We start from the raw sequence: 23,276 nt of genomic DNA on the forward strand, positions 1-23,276 counted from the left end.
TAGGGAAATGACTTTAAATAACATAAAATACAGAAACATTAAAAATCACAATCTGGATCTAGGAGTAGGAGGTTGAGGAGGCGGTGGATGGGTGGATGTGGCGGTGTAGGTTGACGTGGCGGTGTAGGTGGAAGCGGCGGTGAAGGAGGAATAGGTAGCCAACACTGATTTGTGTTATTTTGTATTTTTAAATTGGGGTATCCCCCAAAATATTGGGACATATAACAAAATAAAACTAAGAATAAGTGCACTTGAGTACAAGAATGGATGGTTGAGGCTGGTATAAATGTCTATTCTGCACAAGGTACGGACAAGTCCTGTGGGATCCATGCCTGGCTTATTTTAATAAACGTAAGCTTGTCCACATTGGCTGCAGCCTGTGATAATGCTCTCTGCCGTGCTAAACACACATTCACACTATACACTGGCTGCAGGGCAGGTCAGCACCTCCAAGGCTGACAAAGCTTTTCCACATTTTGGCCATGCTAACCCTGCCTTCTCAGGTGCTGGCGGTGCCCCAGCTGCGTTGGCAACCTCTTCCTCCTCCTCTGCCTTCGCCTTGTGCTTCCACTGTGCCCCCGCTGTCAGGTGGGAATGCTATCATCAGCGTGCGCTTGTAGTCGTGCATCTTCCGATCAGTAACAGATGTTTTCACTAAATTTAGTTCCCTGTCAGCAATGCAGAGCAGGGGTTCATTCACGGCAAAAGGGGGTTCATGTCACCCAGCAATACAACAGAGGATTTTGAGAGATTTAGGCCCCTGTCACCCAGGCACAGCAGGGGTTCATTCACAGTAAAAGGGGGTTCATGTCACCCAGCAATACAACAGAGGATTTTGAGAGATTTAGGCCCCTGTCACCAAGGCACAGCAGGGGTTTGTATACGCCAAAAATGGTAAAATGTCACCCGACAATTGAAAATAAGAATTTTTCAATTTTGGGCACTAAAATTGGCACTTTTTAAAATTAAAATGGCTCTAAAATAGTCACTAGAGGGACGTAAAAGGCAGTAAAATGTGCTTAGGAGCATGGCAACTGCTCTGCAAACAAATGTGGATAGGGAAATAACTTAAAATAAAATATAATAACTAAAATTTACCAATTATTAACCTGCAACTCAGAGAAGGAGGTGGATATGGAGTCGGAGGTTGAGGAGGCGGTGAATGTGGTGTTGTAGGTGGAGGCAGCAATGGAGGAGGAACAGGTAGCCAACAATGTTTTTTTTTTTTTTATTGGGGTAGGTAGCCCCCAAAATATTCGGACAAATAAAAAAAAATTAAAAACAAAGAATCATTGCACTTGACTTGAGTACAAGAATGTATGTTTGATGGTGGTATAAATGTCTATTCTGCACAAGGTACAGACAAGTCTTGTGAGATCCAAGCCTTGTTCATTTTAATGAACGCGAGCTTGTCCACGTTGGCTGTGGACAGGCGGCTGCGTCTGTCTGTAATGACGCCTCCTGCCGTGCTAAATACACGTTCAGAGAGTACACTGGCTGCAGGGCAGGCCAGCACCTCCAAGGCATACAGGGCAAGCTCTGGCCATGTGGACAATTTGGAGACCCAGAAGTTGAACGGGGCAGAACCATCAGTCAGTACGTGTAGTCGTGTGCACAGGTACTGTTCCACCATGTTGTTCAAATGCTGCCTCCTGCTAACACGCTCCATATCAGCAGTTAGGGACGGTTGTTGCGGCGAGGTGACAAAGCTTTTCCACATGTCGGCCATGCTAACCCTGCCTTCTGAGGTGCTGGCGCTGACACAGCTGCGTTGGCGACCTCTTCCTCTTCCCCTGCCTTCGCCTTGTGCTTCCACTTGTCCCCCGACGTCAGTCGGGAATGCTCTCAGGAGCGCGTCTACCAGCGTGCGCCTGTAGTCGTGCATCTTCCGATCACACTCCAGTGAGGGAATTAAGGACGGCACATTGTCTTTGTAACAAGGATCCAGCAGGGTGGCCACCCAGTAGTCAGCACACGTTAAAATGTGGGCAACTCTGCAGTCGCTGCGCAGGCACTGCAGCATATAGTCGCTCATGTGTGCCAGGCTACCCAGAGGTAAGGACAAGCTGTCCTCTGTGGGAGGCGTATCGTCTGCGTCCTCCGTATCCCCCCAGCCACGCACCAGTGATGGTCCCGAGCTGCGTTGGATACCACCCCGCTGTGAACATGCTTCATCCCCATCATCCTCCTCCTCCTCCTCATCCTCCTCCTCCTCGTCCTTCAGTAGTGGGCCCTGGCTGGCCAAGTTTGTACCTGGCCTCGGCTGTTGCAAAAATCCTCTTTCTGAGCCATTTCTAAAAGACTGGCCTGAAAGTGTTAGAGATGACCCCTCTTCCTCCTCCTCCTCCTGGGCCACATCCTCTTCCATCATAGCCCTAAGTGTTTTCTCAAGGAGACATAGAAGTGGTATTGTAACGCTGATAACGGCGTCATCGCCACTGGCCATGTTGGTGGAGTACTCGAAACAGCGCAACAGGGCACACAGGTCTCGCATGGAGGCCCAGTCATTGGTGGTGAAGTGGTGCTGTTCCGTAGTGCGACTGACCCGTGCATGCTGCAGCTGAAACTCCACTATGGCCTGCTGCTGCTCGCACAGTCTGTCCAGCATGTGCAAGGTGGAGATCCACCTGGTGGGCATGTTGCATATGAGTCGTGAGCGGGAAGGCCGATGTTACGCTGTAGAGCAGACAGCCGAGCGGCGGCAGGATGAGAACGCCGGAAGCACGCACAGATGGCCCGCACTTTATGCAGCAGCTCAGACATGTCTGGGTAGTTGTAAATGAATTTCTGCACCACCAAATTCAGCACATGCGCCAGGCAAGGGATGTGCATCAACCGGCTAGTCCCAGAGCTGCAACGAGATTTCGCCCATTATCGCACACCACCAGGCCGGGCTTGAGGCTCACTGGCAGCAACCACTCGTCGGTCTGTTGTTCTATACCCCGCCACAACTCCTGCGCGGTGTTGGGCCTGTCCCCCAAACACATCAGTTTCAGAATGGCCTGCTGACATTTACCCCTGGCTGTGCTGAAGTTGGTGGTGAAGGTCTGTTGCTGACCGGATGAGGAGGTGGTAGAATAGGAGGAGAAAGCAGAGTAGGAAGAGGAGGCAACAGGAGGCAAAGAATGATGCCCTGCGATCCTTGGCGGCGGAAGGACGTGCACCAAACAGCTCTCCGCCTGGGGCCCTGCCGCCACTACGTTTACCCAGTGTGCAGTTAGGGAGATATAGCATCCCTGGCCGTGCTTACTGGTCCACGTATCTGTGGTTAGGTGGACCTTGCCACAGATGGCGTTGCGCAGTGCACACTTGATTTTATCAGATACTTGGCTGTGCAGGGAGGGCACGGCTCTCCTGGAGAAGTAGTGGCGGCTGGGAACGACGTACTGTGGGAAAGCAAACGACATGAGCTGTTTGAAGCTGTCTGTCTCCACCAGCCTGAATGACCGGCAGTTTAGAAATGCTGGAATTCAGGGCAAGGGATCGAGGGTGGCTAAGTGGGAATTTACGCTTTCTCTCGAAGGTTTGTGAGATGGAGAGCTGAACGCTTCCGTGTGACATGGTGGAGATGCTTGGTGACGGAGGTGGTGTTGTTGGTGGCACATCCTCTGTTTGCTGGGCGGCAGGTGCCAACGTTCCTCCAGAGGCGGAAGAAGAGGCCGAGGCAGCAGCAGAAGAGTGAGCAGGAGGGGCCTGAGCCATTTCTTGGTTTTGAAGGTGCCTACTCCACTGCAGCCCGTGTCTCGCATGTAGATGCCTGGTCATGCAAGTTGTGCTAAGGTTCAGAACGTTAATGCCTCGCTTCATGCTCTGATGGCACAGCGTCCAAACTATCGGGTCTTGTCGTCAGCACATTGTGTGAAGAAGTGCCATGCCAGGGAACTCCTTGAAGCTGCCTTTGGTGTGCTCGGTCCCTGGTGACGGTGGCCAGTAGCAGGCGAACTGTTTTGGCGACGGCTGCTCTGCTTTTGCACCCTGCTCCCGCTTTTGCTACGCTGTTGGCTCGGTCTCACCACTGCCTCTTCCTCCGAACTCTGAAAGTCAGTGGCACGACCTTCATTCCATGTGGGGTCTAGGACCTCATCGTCCCCTGCATCGTCTTCCACCCAGTCTTCCTCCCTGACCTCCTTTTCGGTCTGCACACTGCAGAAAGACGCAGCAGTTGGCACCTGTGTTTCCTCATCATCAGAGACATGCTGAGGTGGTATTCCCATGTCCTCATCAGGAAACATAAGTGGTTGTGCGTCAGTGCATTCTATGTCTTCCACCCCTGGGGAAGGGCTAGGTGGATGCCCTTGGGAAACCCTGCCAGCAGAGTCTTCAAACAGCATAAGAGACTGCTGCATGACTTGAGGCTCAGACAGGTTCCCCGATATCCATGGGGGTGATGTGACAGACTGATGGGCATGGGTTTCAGGCGCCACCTGTGCGCTTTCTGCAGAAGACTGGGTGGGAGATAATGTGAACGTGCTGGATCCACTGTCGGCCACCCAATTGACTAGCTCAGGCCTTACCATCCTTAGAACGTCATTAGGCCCAACGAAATATCGCTGTAGATTCTGGTGGCTACTGGGACCTGAGGTAGTAGTTTCAGTAGGATGTGTAGCTGTGGCAGAACGGCCACGTCCTCTCCCTGCACCAGAGCCTCCACCAACACCACCACCACGACCATGACCGCGTCCCTTATTAGACGTTTGCCTCATAGTTAGCGTTCACAAAGCAAAGTAAAAAGTGGTTAAGTATGTTAAAAATAATTAACCGCCAATATAAACCCTTTTGCACTCTTTTTTTTTTTTTTTTAACTCTATATGACAGCGGTATTTGTGGCCTAAATGTGACACTCACTTATGCACGTCTTATCCCAGATGTGCAGTATATCAGAGGGGTTTTTCACCCCAGTATGCCAAAGCTGTATTTATGGCCTAAATGTGACAGTGACTTATGCACGTGTAATCCCAGATGTGCGGTATATTAGAGGCTTTTTTTCACCCCAGTATGCCAAAGCCATATTTATGGCATAAATGTGACAGTCACTTATGCATGTCTAATCCCAGATGTGCAGTATATTAGAGGCTTTTTTCACCCCAGTATGCCAAAGCTGTATTTATGGCCTAAATGTGACAGTGACTTATGCACGTGTAATCACAGATGTGCTATATATTAGAGGGTTTTTCACCCCAGTATGCCAAAGCCGTATCTATGGCCTAAATGTGACAGTCACTTATGCATGTGTAATTTCAGATGTGCAGTAAATTAGAGTTTTTTTTTTAACCCTAACCAAAAAGCTGTATTTCTGTCCTAAATGTGACAGTGACTTATGCACGTGTAATCACAGATGTGCAGTATATTAGAGGCTTTTTCACCCCAGTAACCAAAAAGCTGTATTTCTGTCCTAAATGTGACAGTGATTTATGCACGTGTAATCACAGATGTGCAGTATATTAGAGGCTTTTTTCACCCTAACCAAAAAGCAGTATTTCTGTCCTAAATGTGACAGTGACTTATACACGTGTAATCACAGATGTGCAGTATATTAGAGGCTTTTTTCACCCCAGTATGCCAAAGCTGTATTTATGGCCTAAATGTGACAGTGACTTATGCACGTGTAATCACAGATGTGCTATATATTAGAGGGTTTTTCACCCCAGTATGCCAAAGCCGTATCTATGGCCTAAATGTGACAGTCACTTATGCATGTGTAATTTCAGATGTGCAGTAAATTAGAGGGGTTTTTTTAACCCTAACCAAAAAGCTGTATTTCTGTCCTAAATGTGACAGTGACTTATGCACGTGTAATCACAGATGTGCAGTATATTAGAGGCTTTTTCACCCCAGTAACCAAAAAGCTGTATTTCTGTCCTAAATGTGACAGTGATTTATGCACGTGTAATCACAGATGTGCAGTATATTAGAGGTTTTTTTTACCCTAACCAAAAAGCTGTATTTCTGTCCCAAATGTGACAGTGACTTATGCATGTGTAATCACAGATGTGCAGTATATTAGAGGGTTTTTTCACCCTAGTAACCAAAAAGCTGTATTTCTGTCCTAAATATGACAGTGACTTATGCACGTGTAATCACAGATGTGCAGTATATTAGAGGGCTTTTTCACCCTAACCAAAAAGCTGTATTTCTGTCCTAAATGTGACAGTGACTTATGCACATGTAATCACAGATGTGCAGTATATTAGAGGGTTTTTCACCCCAGTAACCAAAAAGCTGTATTTCTGTCCTAAATGTGACAGTGACTTATGCATGTGTAATCACAGATGTACAGTATATTAGAGGTTTTTTCACCCTAACCAAAAAGCTGTATTTCTGTCCTAAATGTGACAGTGACTTATGCATGTGTAATCACAGATGTGCAGTATATTAGAGGCTTTTTTCACCCTAGTAACCAAAAGCTGTATTTATGTCCTAAATATGACAGTGGCTTATGCATGTGTAATCCCAGATGTGCAGTATATTAGAGGGTTTTTTCACCCTAACCAAAAAGCAGTATTTCTGTCCTAAATGTGACAGTGACTTATGCACGTGTAATCACAGATGTGCAGTATATTAGAGGGCTTTTTCACCCCTGTAACCAAAAAGCTGTATTTCTGTCCTAAATGTGACAGTGACTTATGCACGTGTAATCACAGATGTGCAGTATATTAGAGGCTTTTTTCACCCTAGTAACCAAAAGCTGTATTTATGTCCTAAATATGACAGTGACTTATGCACGTGTAATCACAGATGTACAGTATATTAGAGGTTTTTTCACCCTAACCAAAAAGCTGTATTTCTGTCCTAAATGTGACAGTGACTTATGCATGTGTAATCACAGATGTGCAGTATATTAGAGGGTTTTTTCACCCCAGTAACCAAAAAGCTGTATTTCTGTCCTAAATGTGACAGTGACTTATGCATGTGTAATCCAAGATGTGCAGTATATTAGAGGGTTTTTTCACCCTAACCAAAAAGCAGTATTTCTGTCCTAAATGTGACAGTGACTTATGCACGTGTAATCACAGATGTGCAGTATATTAGAGGCTTTTTTCACCCCAGTATGCCAAAGCTGTATTTATGGCCTAAATGTGACAGTGACTTATGCACGTGTAATCACAGATGTGCTATATATTAGAGGGTTTTTCACCCCAGTATGCCAAAGCCGTATCTATGGCCTAAATGTGACAGTCACTTATGCATGTGTAATTTCAGATGTGCAGTAAATTAGAGTTTTTTTTTTAACCCTAACCAAAAAGCTGTATTTCTGTCCTAAATGTGACAGTGACTTATGCACGTGTAATCACAGATGTGCAGTATATTAGAGGCTTTTTCACCCCAGTAACCAAAAAGCTGTATTTCTGTCCTAAATGTGACAGTGATTTATGCACGTGTAATCACAGATGTGCAGTATATTAGAGGGTTTTTTCACCCTAACCAAAAAGCTGTATTTCTGTCCCAAATGTGACAGTGACTTATGCACGTGTAATCATAGATGTGCAGTATATTAGAGGCTTTTTTCACCCCAGTAACCAAAAAGCTGTATTTCTGTCCTAAATATGACAGTGACTTATGCACGTGTAATCACAGATGTGCAGTATATTAGAGGGCTTTTTCACCCTAACCAAAAAGCTGTATTTCTGTCCTAAATGTGACAGTGACTTATGCACGTGTAATCACAGATGTGCAGTATATTAGAGGGTTTTTCACCCCAGTAACCAAAAAGCTGTATTTCTGTCCTAAATGTGACAGTGACTTATGCATGTGTAATCACAGATGTACAGTATATTAGAGGTTTTTTCACCCTAACCAAAAAGCTGTATTTCTGTCCTAAATGTGACAGTGACTTATGCACGTGTAATCACAGATGTGCAGTATATTAGAGGCTTTTTTCACCCTAGTAACCAAAAGCTGTATTTATGTCCTAAATATGACAGTGGCTTATGCATGTGTAATCCCAGATGTGCAGTATATTAGAGGGTTTTTTCACCCTAACCAAAAAGCAGTATTTCTGTCCTAAATGTGACAGTGACTTATGCACGTGTAATCACAGATGTGCAGTATATTAGAGGGCTTTTTTACCCCTGTAACCAAAAAGCTGTATTTCTGTCCTAAATGTGACAGTGACTTATGCACGTGTAATCACAGATGTGCAGTATATTAGAGGGTTTTTTACCCCAGTAACCAAAAAGCTGTATTTCTGTCCTAAATGTGACAGTGACTTATGCACGTGTAATACCAGATGTGCAGTATATTAAAGTTTTTTCACCTCAGTAACCAAAAAGCTGTATTTCTGTCCTAAATGTGACAGTGACTTATGCATGTGTAATCCCAGATGTTAGTATATTAGAGGGTTTTTTCACCCTAACCAAAAAGCTGTATTTCTGTCCTAAATGTGACAGTGACTTATGCATGTGTAATCACAGATGTGCAGTATATTAGAGGGTTTTTTCACCCTAACCAAAAAGCTGTATTTCTGTCCTAAATGTAACAGTGACTTATGCACGTGTAATCACAGATGTGCAGTATATTGGAGGGGTTTTCACCCTAGTAACCAAAAAGCTGTATTTCTGTCCTAAATCCGACAGTGACTTATGCATGTGTAATCACAGATGTGCAGTATATTAGAGGGTATTTTCACCCCAGTAACCAAAAAGCTGGATTTCTGTCGTAAATGTGACAGTGACTTATGCATGTGTAATCACAGATGTGCAGTATATTAGAGGCTTTTTTCACCCTAATCAAAAAGCTGTATTTCTGTCCTAAATGTGACAGTCACTTATGCTTGTCTAATCCCAGATGTGCAGTATATTAGAGGGTTTTTTCACCCCAGTATGCCAAAGCTGTATTTCTGGACTTTTTTCAGCAGTAGTTGGCTCAGGGCAGGCTTAAAAAAATTGTGCACTGTACCCACAAAACACTTTTTCTGTAGATCGCTGAGTAAAGAAGCAGTTCTTGATAAGATTTCTCCCTGATCTCTCCCTCACAGCAGCTGCAGCCTCTCCCTACACTAATCCGAGCAGAGTGACGGGCGGCGCTACATGACTCCAGCTTAAATAGAGGCTGGGTCACATGCTGCAGTTGGCCAATCATAGCCATGCCAATAGTAGGCATGGCTGTGATGGCCTTCTGGGGCAAGTAGTATGACGCTTGTTGATTGTTGCAGTTTTTTGTTTTGTTTTGTTACAAACAGAAAATATTTTCTTCATGGAATGCTGTTCAGACCTCGGCACTTGAATTGCTCTCAACAGAAGTCTTCAAGGCTCTTTTCTGTCAAGTTAAAATTTTTACTCAACTGCTATTTGTTTCTGGAAAGGATGACAGAATGCTAATACCCGCCATGACAGGGCCCATGGGTGTTATCATGTGTTGTTGAATATGGAGGAAGAGTTGCCATACAGATCTGATATAGTTGAGTGACAACCTCTGTGGGAGTTGTATTAGCATTCAGAAACAGACTTGACAGAAGAGGACAACTCAAGGACTTGAGGACTAGGATATTTAACGGCTATTATTATTTTTTGGGTGGCGGGTGCTATATAGTAGTGTCATTACCGTTTCTAGCCTTGCTGGTTCACTGTATAATACAGATTACTTTTTTCTGTCTGCACAAGTAAATTAAAATCCATGTTCCCAAGACTATACCTTTTGCACCCCTCACATTACAGTAGACATTTGTATGTACTATTGTTTAAAGAGGCACTCCCTTCTGGGACATTGATGGCAGATCACTTGGAAAGGCCCATCACATCTGAGACCCACTTTTATCTCCAGAACGGGACCCCAAAATGAACAGAGAGAAGCTGCACATGTTTAATCACCCTCCATTCATCACTATGGAAGATCTGAAAACAGCAAAGCCCTGGCTCGGCTATTTTCAGAACTCCATAGCATTGAAAGAAGAGCACACTGCATATGCGTAGAGTGCATTCCTTCACAGGGGCCCGTTCTTTAGATAGGATCGGTTCCCCGAGGTGGGACCTGCACCTATCTGACATTGATGGCCTTTCCTAGAGCGATACGCCATCAATGTCCCAGATGCGTCAAGGGTCAACCTCCTTTTATGTAAAAATCGTTTTCTCACAATGTGCATGGTCACATTGTTACCACAATTTTCCCCATTGCAATAACGAGGTAAAACCAAGGCAGAAAAAAAAAAAGTGGTGCACAATTTCTAGGTCAAGATACAATAGAGTGACAGACATTGACGTTGCTCAGTTTAGGACACCCACAAGACTTAATTTTCCACTGGGTCCCTTAGGACAGAGAGTGACCTGGAGCCATGGAGGAATGAGATGCCCAGGAATCTGTTTCCTGTATATGAACAGTGCATTTGAATTGACATCTTATGTTTTTTCTACCTGAACAGATTACAAGGCTTATTTCCAGAATGCATCTTAAAGGAATAAAAATAGGATGAAAAAGGAGACTTCATTCTATAAAGATAAAGAAGTAGAGGCAGCTTAGAAACGCGTCTAGATTAATCCACACCGCCCGCAATATACCAGCAAGATACCAAGACAGTCCAATCATCTACTCCACAATGAGCAATGCTGCTACCAAAATCTGTAGTAATGGAGGAATTGAGCTCATAACCAAGCATGGTAACAACAACAGACTTTAGGAGACGCAAGCGATGTCAACGTTTGGACGCTGAAGCGTACAGCACCCGAACATAGCTGCCACTTTGTGAGCCAACAGAGGCTTCTACCTACCAACTGCGGGATTGACCACAAAGTTTTGTGGAGCATTGAAAGGCATAAACATCATAAACATGTCATTTATCTTGACCAATTATCACAACCAATTATTATATGTTGTTTGCGGGAATTATTTGAATCAGAGCTTAATTGTCTGCATTACTCATCGGTCGAAATGATTCATTTGAATGCTTTTTAAGGTGCCATTACACATAGTAACATTGGCTGCATCAAATTGCTACTTTAAAGATGTTTTTAACCTCCTAACAATAAAATTGGAAAAACACTACAGAAAATGTCATTTTTAACATTATTTTGTGGAATTTTTTTACAGCGTTTACATGATAACATTATTCTGTTGGTCAGTACACATATGTTAAACCACTTCCCATCTGGGCCATTTGCCCCCTTCCTGACCAGGCCTAATTTTGCAAAACTGACATATCTCACTTTATGTGGTAATAACTTTGGAACGCCTTTATTTATCCAAGTCATTCAGAGATTGTTTTCTCGTGACACATTGTACTTCATGATAGTCATAAATTTGAGTCAAAATATTTCACCTTTATTTATGAAAAAATCCCAAATTTACCCAAAAATTAAAAAAATTAGCAATTTTCTAAATATCAATTTCTCTGCTTTTAAAACAGAAAGTGATACCTCATAAAATATTTATTACTTAACATTCCCCATATGTCTACTTTATGTTGGCATCATTTTGGAAATGTCATTTTATTTTTTTAGGACGTTAGAAGGCTTAGAAGTTTAGAAGCAATTCTTCAAATTTTTAAGAAAATTGCCAAAACCCACTTTTTAAGGACCAGTTCAGGTCTGAAGTCACTTTGTGGGGCCTACATAGTGGATACCCCCATAAATGACCCCATTGTAGAAACTACACCCCTCATGGTATTCAAAACCGATTTTACAAACTTTGTTAACCCTTTAGGCGTTCCACAAGAATTAAAGGAAAATGGAGATCAAATTTAGAAATTTCACTTTTTTGTCAGATTTTCCATTTTAATCAAATTTTTTCTTTAACACATCGATGGTTAACAGCCAAACAAAACTCAATATTTATTACCCAGATTCTGCGGTTTACAGAAACACCCCACATGTGGTCATAAACTGCTGTATGGGCACACGGCAGGGCGCAGAAGAAAAGGAACTCCACATGGTTTTTAGATGCAATGTCCCATTTGAAGCCCCCTGATGCACCCTTACAGTAGAAACTCCCAAGAAGTGACCCCCTTTTGTAAACTAGGGGATAAGGTGCCAGTTTTATTAGTACTATTTTTGGGTACATATGATTTTTGATCATTCATTATAATACTTTATGGGGCAAGGTGACCAAAAAATTTGTTGTTTTAGCACAGTTTCTATTTATTTATTTTTACAGCGTTCACCTGAGAGGTTCAGTCAAGTGACATTTTTATAGAGCAGATTGTTACGGACGTGGCGATACCTAATATGTATACTTTTTCTCATTTATTAAAGTTTTACACAATAATAGCATTTTTGAAACCAAAAAAATGATGTTTTAGTGTCTCCATGTTCTAGGAGCTATAGTTTTTTTATTTTTTGAGAGATTTTCTTATGTAGGGGCTCATTTTTTGCGGGATGAGGTGACGGTTTTATTGGTACCATTTTGTGGGACATACGCGTTTTTGATCACTTGGTGTTGCACCTTTTGTGATGTAAGGTGACAAAAATTGCTTGTTTTGACACCGTTTTTTTTTACGGTGTTCATCTGAGGGGTTAGCTCATGTGATATTTTTATAGAGCTGGGTTTTATGGACGCGGCAATACCTAATATGTATACTTTTTTTTATTTGTTTCACTTTAACACAATAATAGCATTTTTGAAACCAAAAAAATGATGTTTTAGTGTCTCCATGTTCTAGGAGCTATAGTTTTTTTATTTTTTGAGAGATTTTCTTATGTAGGGGCTCATTTTTTGCGGGATGAGGTGACGGTTTTATTGGTACTATTTTGTGGGACATACGCGTTTTTGATCACTTGGTGTTGCACCTTTTGTGATGTAAGGTGACAAAAATTGCTTGTTTTGACACATTATATATTTTTTTTTCACGGTGTTCACCCGAGGGGTTAGGTCATGTGATATTTTTATAGAGCTGGTTTTTACGGACGCGGCAATACCAAATATGTCTATTTTATTTTATTTTTTCTATTTTTAACTTTTTTTTTATTCCTTACTTGGGGACTTTTTTTTTACATGTGAAATGTTTTTTTGTTTTTTTCAACCCTTTATTTTTTATTTTTTCATTTTACACTTTTCGTCCCCCATAAGGTCATACAAGACCTCTGGGGGACAGTTACTTCACGTTTTCATTTTTTTTTCACTGTTGATTTCTCCTGTAACTGGGGCTGACATAGTAGCCCCAGTTACAGGAGAAATGCACCCCCCCAGAGAGGCTGTACAGCGCAATACAGCGCTTTACAGCCTCAGTGCAGGGCTGATCGAGGTCTCTGAAAGACCTCACACAGCTCCTGCACTCTCCGGTCCCGGCATAGCGCTTCCTGCTCTGCATACACAGCGCTCGGTGAGCGCTGTGTATGCAGCGATCCAGAAGGCAGGGACACCTGGGCACTGTCCCTGCCTTCTCTCTGGGTTTCCCTGCTGTCACTGACAGCGGGCAACCCGATCAGCAGCTGCACGATTAGCGTGCAGCTGCAGTTTCTGAACGGACGTTTTAAAACGTCCATTCAGAAATAGAGATCCACCCATAGGACGTTTATATATACAGGGAGTGCAGAATTATTAGGCAAGTTGTATTTTTGAGGATTAATTTTATTATTGAACAACATGTATGAAGAATTTGCAAAGGCTCTACTGACTTGTAAAGCACGGCTAGGTGCTCTCTCCAATTATTGAACAACAACCATGTTCTCAATGAACCCAAAAAACTCATTAATATCAAAGCTGAATATTTTTGGAAGTAGTTTTTAGTTTGTTTTTAGTTTTAGCTATTTTAGGGGGATATCTGTGTGTGCAGGTGGCTATTACTGTACATAATTATTAGGCAACTTAACAAAAAACTAATATATACCCATTTCAATTATTTATTTTTACCAGTGAAACCAATATAATATCTCAACATTCACAAATATACATTTCTGACATTCAAAAACAAAACAAAAACAAATCAGTGACCAATATAGCCACCTTTCTTTGCAAGGACACTCAAAAGCCTGCCATCCATGGATTCTGTCAGTGTTTTGATCTGTTCACCATCAACATTGCGTGCAGCAGCAACCACAGCCTCCCAGACACTGTTCAGAGAGGTGTACTGTTTTCCCTCCTTGTAAATCTCACATTTGATGATGGACCACAGGTTCTCAATGGGGTTCAGATCAGGTGAACAAGGAGGCCATGTCATTAGATTTTCTTCTTTTATACCCTTTCTTGCCAGCCACGCTGTGGAGTACTTGGACGCGTGTGATGGAGCATTGTCCTGCATGAAAATCATGTTTTTCTTACCTTGCAGACTTCTTCCTGTACCACTGCTTGAAGAAGGTGTCTTCCAGAAACTGGCAGTAGGACTGGGAGTTGAGCTTGACTCCATCCTCAACCCAAAAAGGCCCCACAAGCTCATCTTTGATGATACCAGCCCAAACCAGTACTCCACCTCCACCTTGCTGGCGTCTGAGTCGGACTGGCGCTCTCTGCCCTTTACCAATCCAGCCATCTGGCCCATCAAGACTCACTCTCATTTCATCAGTCCATAAAACCTTAGAAAAATCAGTCTTGAGATATTTCTTGGCCCAGTCTTGACGTTTCAGCTTGTGTGTCTTGTTCAGTGGTGGTCGTCTTTCAGCCTTTCTTACCTTGGCTATGTCTCTGAGTATTGCACACCTTGTGCTTTTGGGCACTCCAGTGATGTTGCAGCTCTGAAATATGGCCAAACTGGTGGCAAGTGGCATCTTGGCAGCTGCACGCTTGACTTTTCTCAGTTCATGGGCAGTTATTTTGCGCCTTGGTTTTTCCACACGCTTCTTGCGACCCTGTTGACTATTTTGAATGAAACGCTTGATTGTTCGATGATCACGCTTCAGAAGCTTTGCAATTTTAAGAGTGCTGCATCCCTCTGCAAGATATCTCACTATTTTTGACTTTTCTGAGCCTGTCAAGTCCTTCTTTTGACCCATTTTGCCAAAGGAAAGGAAGTTGCCTAATAATTATGCACACCTGATATAGGGTGTTGATGTCATTAGACCACACCCCTTCTCATTACAGAGATGCACATCACCTAATATGCTTAATTGGTAGTAGGCTTTCGAGCCTATACAGCTTGGAGTAAGACAACATGCATAAAGAGGATGATGTGGTCAAAATACTAATTTGCCTAATAATTCTGCACGTAGTGTATATATGCCAGCTCCTCAACTGCCCCCCTCCCTCCTTCAGACTGAAGGGGAGCAGCTGCTTTAGTTGCTCATATCTCTGGATTAGAAGCAGCTAGAGATATGTGTTGATCTTGTTTGAATGCTGGCATGCAAGACCAGAATCACAGCATTATCTCCACTACATAGGAAGATATAGCCATTAGAAATCAGGTGAATGTGAAAGTAAAAGCAGGTTTCACTGACTCAGTTTCTAACAGATATATCTCCGGATGTAGTGGAGATAATGCCGTGATTCTGGCTGAACTGTAAAGTCCTTTTCCCAAAGCCTAAGCAGAGCTTGGGCAAAACTGTTAGGTGGTTAAACCACAGGACTTACCATCAATATTGCTGTACTTAGGGGTGCTACCTGATATATGTTTGATCTTTTATTACAGAATTGAACTGTTGTAGTTTTTTCTTCTCTATACCCACAAGGGCCTCGTGGATTTAGTGTAGTCTTTTGGAAAAACATTAACATTTAGATATATCTATACAGATGTTATTTTGTTTCCTATTTATATACTACATTTAATATATATTGCATTTTAAGGATACAATTTTATGAATATTAATGTTGTGTCTATTAACAGGTTGACATTGGTGAGTTATTGAAGAGAAACATATTAAATGTTTTATTCATTTATTTGTACATTTATATACAGTGTATTTTATTTGGTACGCTTAGAGGAAAAATTGCTATTTCACTCAGCTCTTGCTATTGTTTGATTCTGTGGTTACGGAGATTTACCAGCACTTTCAGCCTACTAGCCATCTTGATCTTGATATTGCTATTTCCATTATTTAAATTTTACAGTTGTGAGACATGAGTTAATGTACCTTGTGCCATCAGCCCGTCACTGTCTTTCCACTTTCTTACCTTTTTATTTTCCCTACATATATAAAGTGCCACCACTTCCACTCCAATCTCTAGACAAGCGAATCTAGATATGTAGGGTATTAGTGCTTTTAGCATACTTTTATACCTTTAGGGTTGTTGGGATTTGTGGTTGTTACACACTACCTGCCTTACAATTGTAGGTAGAAAGTACAATTTTGTATATTTTTCTCAACTTTTTGACGACCATGTTGCTGCTAGTATTTCACTACTGCCCTCTGCTGCTCACAAAGCCTGGCCAACATGTGGAACGCAAAGTTCCAGTGCGTGCTCACGTCGCACAACAGCCGGTGAGTTGGCAAGTTAAAGTGCTGCTGCAGCGTTGACAGACCGGCTGAAGCTGTCGATGACTTCACCATTAGCTCCTTCACCAGTAGCACCTTCACCAGTAGCTCAGGCAAATTGGGGTAGGTTTTGAGAAACCGCTGAACCACTAAGTTTAAGACGTGGGCTAGGCATGGGATGTGTCTGAGCTTGCCAAGCTCCAAAGCCGCCACCAAGTTACGGCCATTATCACACACAACCATGTCTGGCTCTAGGTTGAGTGACGAGAGCCACAGCTCAGTCTGGTCTCTTATCCCCTGCCACAGCTCTGCAGCAGTGTGCTCTTTATCCCCTAAGCATATCAGCTTCAGTGAAGCCTGTTGACGCTTCCCCACTGCAGTGCTAAACTGCTTCCAGCTACCGACTGATGACTGACTGGTGCTGCACACGGATAATTCGGAGGTGGAAGTGGAGGAGAAAGCAGAGGAGAAGTGGGGTTTAGAGCCACTAATGTAGGAGGAAATCCTGATCGACATAGGGCCCGCAATCCTTGGCCCAGTGTGCCGTCAGGGAAATGTAGCGTCCCTGGCTGAATGCACTTGTCCATGTGTTCGTGGTTAAGTGGACCTTCCCAGTAACTGCGTTAGTCAGGGCAGGTGTGATGTTACGGGACACATGTTGGTGTAATGGCGGGCATGGCACACCTTGAAAAATAGTGGTGGCTGGCGACTGAATGATCAGGCTGCAGAAGGCCTCAGTGTCCACAAGCCTAAATGGCAACATTTTCGCTTGCGTTCAAAGGCCTGGGGTAAAGACCTTTGGACGCTGCGCTGGGACACGGAAGTGGATGTGGTTGCTGATGGTGCTTGCGAAGGTCGAGGTGCAGGGCGGGAGGCATCCAGGCCTGCGCCTTCGACAGGGGATTGGCCAGCATGTAACATAAGGGAAGAAGAGGCAGTGGTGTGATTCACAGACACAGATTGTGGACTCAGGCATTTGTCCCGCTTATTACGGTGCTTGGATGCCATGTAGCGAATCATGCTTGTGGTGGTGAGGTTGCTAGTGTTCATGCCCCTGCTCATTTTCAAATGGCACAGGTTGCAAACTACTATTCTTTTGTCCTCCACACTTTCCTCAAAAAAGCACCATACTGCAGAACATCTACCCCTTGGCAAGGGAGATTTCCGCAAGGGGGTGCGCCGTGGAACATTTGCGGGCCTGTTTTTTGTGGCCGCCTTCCTCCTTTTGGCACCCCACTGCCTCTTCCAGCCTGTTTTAGTGCTGCAGATCCCTCCCCCTCTGTACTGCTGTCCTCGCTTGGCTTTCCACCTTCCTAGGTTAGTTCAGTGACCTCATCGTCCACCACCTCATCTTCCACTTCCTCACTCTGATCATCCTCCTGATTTGTTGACCTAACCACAACCTCAGTGATTGTGCAGCCACCCAGTAGCGCTGGGGCAACACGTGAGGTGCACGGTGTACCGATGAGAGGCCAAATTATAACACACAGTTCATCAGTTTACTCACGGTTAGCAGAAAGCCTCCCTGGGCTGGCAGCACAGTGCTGAGGTGGAAAGCACGAAATCCTCCGAGGCACGCTCTGTGGTAGGGAAGCATCAGCCACGATGGTGGTTGAGGTGCCCTTGATGTTAGAGGTGCTTAGGGTGCTTGTTGCGGCTGAGTCCCTTGATGGTTTTTGTCGTGACCCCAGTACCGTTAATGGTGGTACAACCAATAGTGGTAATAATGAGGTAGACAGTGGTGAAATGCAACTCACAACTTTTACTGTTGATGACTTTGGTTGCAGCAGTACAAAAATGCAGTCTCTTGATATTAACAGAGTTGATTCTGCAAATCCACAGTTTCTAGGCTTTTCAGGTTTGATTTGGAGCTGTGGGGATCCGCTCTGGTAGGCAGTGGTAGCGAGTGCAGTATAGAGGCAACACAGAATGGTCTTGGTGTAAAACACGATGCTTTGTTTATTCACACGGTGCATACAAGTGAAAGACGGTGCAGTTCATAGGGAGGGTGGTCACACACAACAGCAAAATAATAATTCAAACACAGCAAGTCCCTGCTGCCGGCTACTTGAGGCCTGTTTCAGTCACATAAAGCAAAGTCTATTTAAAGCCAGGAGTAATGTCACCTTTTTCTCCTTGGTGAAGTAAGTCCATGGGTCTTGCTTCTAGCCACAGGACACGGATCCCTCCTGGGTTCAGCTGCAGGATCCTGCACAGTCCTCCACAGGCCTCAGCACACAGCCCAGCTCACCTCCACTTCTCACTCTCACAGCCAGAGAACACAGAAGCTTCACATTGCACACCACACCCTTGTTGCTGGTCAGGTTTTTAACCCTTCCCTGCAAAACCTGGCCTGGACCGTGGGGAGACAGGCACCCGCCCGCATATCTGCCTGCTCCCAATAAGAGCCGGCCCGGATCCGCTGTGTTAACAGCATAACCGCTGCAATATGCACTTTTCTGGCTCTTACTCCACCGGTGCCAGGACCCCCGGTGGCACGTACCTGCCGTCTATTACCACCCCAGGTACTCTCCTACATATCCCCCCCCTTTGTTCAACCCTGAAGGGTTGCACACCCTGTTCAATCCTGAGGGGTTGGACACATGTACAACAGTGTACCCGGGAAAGGGCATCGGCATTCCCCTGTAAGCGGCCTGCCCTGTGTTCGACACTGAACTTAAAATTCTGGAGGGACAAGAACCATCTGGTGACCCGGGCACTCCTCTCCTTGGCCCGGCTCATCCACTGGAGAGGGGAATGGTCGGTCACCAGACGGAACCTTCTCCCTAACAGATAGTACCTAAGGGACTCGAGGGCCCACTTAATGGCCAGGCATTCTCTCTCTACCACACTGTACCTGGTTTCCGCTGGGGTGAGTTTGCGACTCAGGAAGACAACAGGGTGTTCCTCCCCACTGATTTCCTGAGAGAGTACTGCCCCTAGGCCCACTCCAGAGGCGTCCGTCTGAACGACAAATTCCCGTGTGAAGTCGGGTGTCACCAAAACCGGGGACCCACACAGAGCCGACTTCAAACGGGAGAATGCCTCTTCCGCCTGCTCATCCCAGCGGACCATCACCGTCTTCCTCCCCTTTAAAAGTCTTGTTAATGGGGCCGCTATTGTGGCAAAGTTGGGGATAAAGCGCATGTAATATCCTATCATCCCTAGGAACGAACGTACTTGCTTGGTGGTAAGAGGTCTGGGCCAGCTCTTGATCGCCTCAACCTTGTCTACCTGGGGTTTGACAACTCCCCGCCCAATCACGTATCCCAGGTACCGGACCTCCTCGAACCTGAGCGAACACTTTTTTGGGTTGGCCGTCAGTCCAGCTTTTCTAAGTGAATCGACTACGGCCTGTACCTTGGGCAGGTGACTCTCCCAGTCCTGGCTAAACACGATGATGTCGTCCAGATATGCCGAAGCATATGGACGATGGGGCCGTAGGATGACGTCCATCAATCGCTGGAAGGTGGCTGGAGCACCATGTAGGCCAAAGGGCAAAACTTGGTACTGAAATAACCCCTCGGGGGTGACAAAGGCAGTCTTCTCCTTTGCCGCCTCCGTGAGAGGCACCTGCCAATATCCTTTTGTGAGGTCGAGGACCGAGAAATAGCGAGCTTTCCCTAGCCGTTCTATGAGCTCGTCTACCCGGGGCATGGGGTAGGCATCGAATTTCGACACTTCGTTGAGCTTTCTAAAGTCATTGCAGAAGCGCAGAGTACCGTCAGGTTTTGGGATGAGGACTATGGGGCTGGCCCACTCGCTCCTTGACTCCTCAATCACCCCTAACCTCAACATGGACCTTACTTCTTCTGAAATGGCCTGTCGCCGGGCCTCCGGTACACGATACGGCTTTAACCGTACCCTGACGTGGGGCTCGGTGACGATGTCATGTCGGACTACCGAAGTTCGACCAGGAAGCTCAGAGAATACGTCCCTATTTCGACTCCCCAACTCTTTGGCTTCCTGAGCTTGTTTAGTCGACAGACCACCCGCTATCTTTACTGCGGAGGTGCCCTCCCGGACCTCGGGTGGAGCTGGGATCTTCCCCGCAGACAAGACAGTGCTTGGGCTGTCCCCAATGAGACACTCCCTATCTCTCCACGATTTCAGTAAATTTACATGATATACCTGTTCTGGCTTCCGCCGGCCTGGCTGGGATATCTTGTAATTCACTGGCCCTACCTTGTCTTTCACCTCGTAGGGACCTTGCCACCGTGCCAAAAACTTACTGGGCACTCCGGTTGTATACCCGGCTCTGTGCCAGTTGGGCGGCCTCCATGTGTTCCCGGACGATTGGTAGGACTGTCTCTATACGGTCCTGCATCTTTTCTATATGCTCTATAATACTCTTGTGGGGGGTGGGCTGTTGCTCCCACGCCTCTTTTGCGATGTCCAGCAACCCTCTTGGCCGTCGACCGTATAATAGCTCGAAGGGCGAGAATCCCGTAGATGCCTGGGGCACTTCTCGCACTGCGAACAATACGTACGGCAGCAACAGGTCCCAATCCTTTCCGTCTTTGGCTACGGTTCTTTTAAGCATAGTTTTTAGGGTTTTGTTAAAGCGTTCCACTAGTCCGTCGGTCTGAGGATGGTATACGGACGTGTGCAACCGTTTAACCCCTAAAAGCTTGCAGAGCTCCCTCGTCACCTTAGACATGAAGGGCGTCCCCTGGTCGGTCAGGATCTCTTTTGGAATCCCCACCCTTGCGAACATACCCATGAGTTCTTTAGCTATGAGCTTAGCAGAAGTATGACGTAGTGGGATTGCTTCAGGATATCTGGTGGCATAGTCTAAGACCACCAAGATATGCTGGTGCCCTCTGGCCGACTTGTTTATGGGGCCTACCAGATCCATCCCTATTCTTTCGAAGGGGACCTCGATGATGGGCATGGGTACTAGGGGACTGCGATAGTGGGGCTGGGGGCTCGTCATCTGACACACTGGACAGGATTGGCAAAACCTTTTGACCTCCTCATAAACCCCGGGCCAATAGAACCTTTGCAGAATCCGCTCTTGGGTTTTTTTTACGCCCAAATGTCCTCCCAGCACGTGGGAGTGGGCCAAGTCCAGTACCACACGGCGGTATGGCTGGGGTACCACCAGCTGCTCCACTACCTCGTGCTGCACTTTGTCCACCCTATACAGCAGGTCCTGGTTAAAAGCCAGATAGGGAAACACAGAGTCGGCCCCTGGGTGCTGAGCCACCCCATTTACCACTGTCACCCCTTCCCTCGCCCGTAATAATGTCGGATCCTGGAGCTGGGCGGTCCCGAACGTGTCACGGGATACCTCCAGGTCCGGGATGGACGGGGTTTCCACGGATTCGCCTGCCAACACCTCTAGGGGAAACCTATCGGGATGACACTCTACGGGTGATGTGGTGACCCCTACAGCTGGTATCCCTGCATCGGGATCCTCGGGCACTGGGCCCGATTGTCGTCTGTCCCTAAGGGAAGGCATATTGCTCTTCCACAGAGTCCAGAACAAAGGAAAATCCCTTCCCAGTATGGCGGCATAAGGGATTTGGCGTCCCACTCCGACGACATGCTGCACCTCTTTGCCCAACACGGACATGGTAACCCTGGCAGTGGGGTACTCCCGGCGGTCCCCATGGATACAGACAATGGACAGGGTTTGCTTCTCTGGGAGTGTCTCAGACACTAAGGACTCATGCACTAGGGTCACCAGGCTCCCAGAGTCCAGCAAAGCATTAATCAGATGCCCATCGACCAAGACTTGGCACAGAGGTGGCATATCGGTGGTCGGCCTGGCATCCGCGGTACATACAGGCCGGGCAAAGAAAGAGGACCGGCGAGCGAACCCGCAATCCATGGGTTCAGGTGTTTGAGGACAGTTCGCTGCCCTATGTCCCAGGCCGTGGCAGTGCCAACATTGAATCCCCGTGGTCCCTCCCCGGTCTCTCTTCCCTGGAGTAGGACTAGCCTTCCCCCCCCTTTGTGGTTGGGTCCCTTTTTCCGGATCCCTAGCCTGAGAGGGAGCCCGACGGGATTCCTGCGCCTGCGTTGAGTCCCGCACCAAGTCCTGGGTTGCCACATACCTCTCGACAAGGCTTACTAACTGATCCAGGTTGCCGGGGTCTCCCTGACCAACCCAGCGCTGTATGGCCCTTGGCAGTGTGCGCACCAAACGATCAACCACCACCCGTTCCACCATCTGCGAGGGGCTCAATGTCTCAGGCTGCAGCCATTTTCTTACCAGGTGTAACAGGTCATAGGCCTGGGACCGAGCAGGCCGGGACTCGGAGAAGGCCCACCGGTAGACTCGATGTGCACGCACATAGGTATTAACCCCAAGACGAGCCAACACCTCCCCCTTCAGCCTCTTATAGCTTTTGGCTTCCTCCTGACTGAGGTCGAAGTAGGCCTTTTGTGCGTCTCCCACTAAAAATGGCGCCACTACTTCGGCCCACTGTTCTGCCGGTAACCTTTCCTGTTCCGCAGTGCGTTCGAAGACCATCAGGAACGCCTCAATATCCTCTTCGGGGCCCATCTTTCTTAACGCTGAGCGCACCTTATCCCGGGCAGCAGGTAGGATTGCGGTCCCCCCCGGGACGGCTTGTTGTTGTAACACCCGCATGGACTCCTGCATAGTCGCCAGTTGCTGGGCCAGTAGACTATTCAACTGCCGCTGGTCTCTCAGGGCTTCCTCATGTCTCCGAGTAGCCTCCTCATTACTTTGCACCAAGTGTCTAATAGCCTCCTCCATCTTGTCTGGAGCCACAACACTTGCTGGCTTAATATATGACATACAGTCCAAACAGCACCATTTTCAGCCTCACTGCCGTTTGCCCGCATCCTCCACCAATTGTGGGGATCCGCTCTGGTAGGCAGTGGTAGCGAGTGCAGTATAGAGGCAACACAGAATGGTCTTGGTGTAAAACACGATGCTTTGTTTATTCACACGGTGCATACAAGTGAAAGACGGTGCAGTTCATAGGGAGGGTGGTCACACACAACAGCAAAATAATAATTCAAACACAGCAA

At 46.1% G+C, this 23,276-nt stretch overlaps 1 protein-coding gene across 2 annotated transcripts in view; it reads left to right on the plus strand.

Moving 5' to 3' along the window:
* The window catches only part of LOC122944034 (histo-blood group ABO system transferase 2-like), a 99,730-nt gene extending 89,330 nt beyond the window's left edge, over positions 1-10,400 (plus strand). For both annotated transcript variants that reach the window (XM_044302235.1, XM_044302236.1), the window contains one exon: positions 10,355-10,400. The gene's annotated coding sequence lies outside the window, so the exon portion shown is untranslated. The remainder of the gene's footprint in view (positions 1-10,354) is intronic.
* The last annotated feature ends 12,876 nt before the right edge of the window (positions 10,401-23,276 follow it).

The sequence above is a fragment of the Bufo gargarizans genome, chromosome 7 (genome assembly GCF_014858855.1).
Source record: "Bufo gargarizans isolate SCDJY-AF-19 chromosome 7, ASM1485885v1, whole genome shotgun sequence".
In the NCBI taxonomy this organism is placed as follows: Eukaryota; Metazoa; Chordata; class Amphibia; order Anura; family Bufonidae; genus Bufo; species Bufo gargarizans.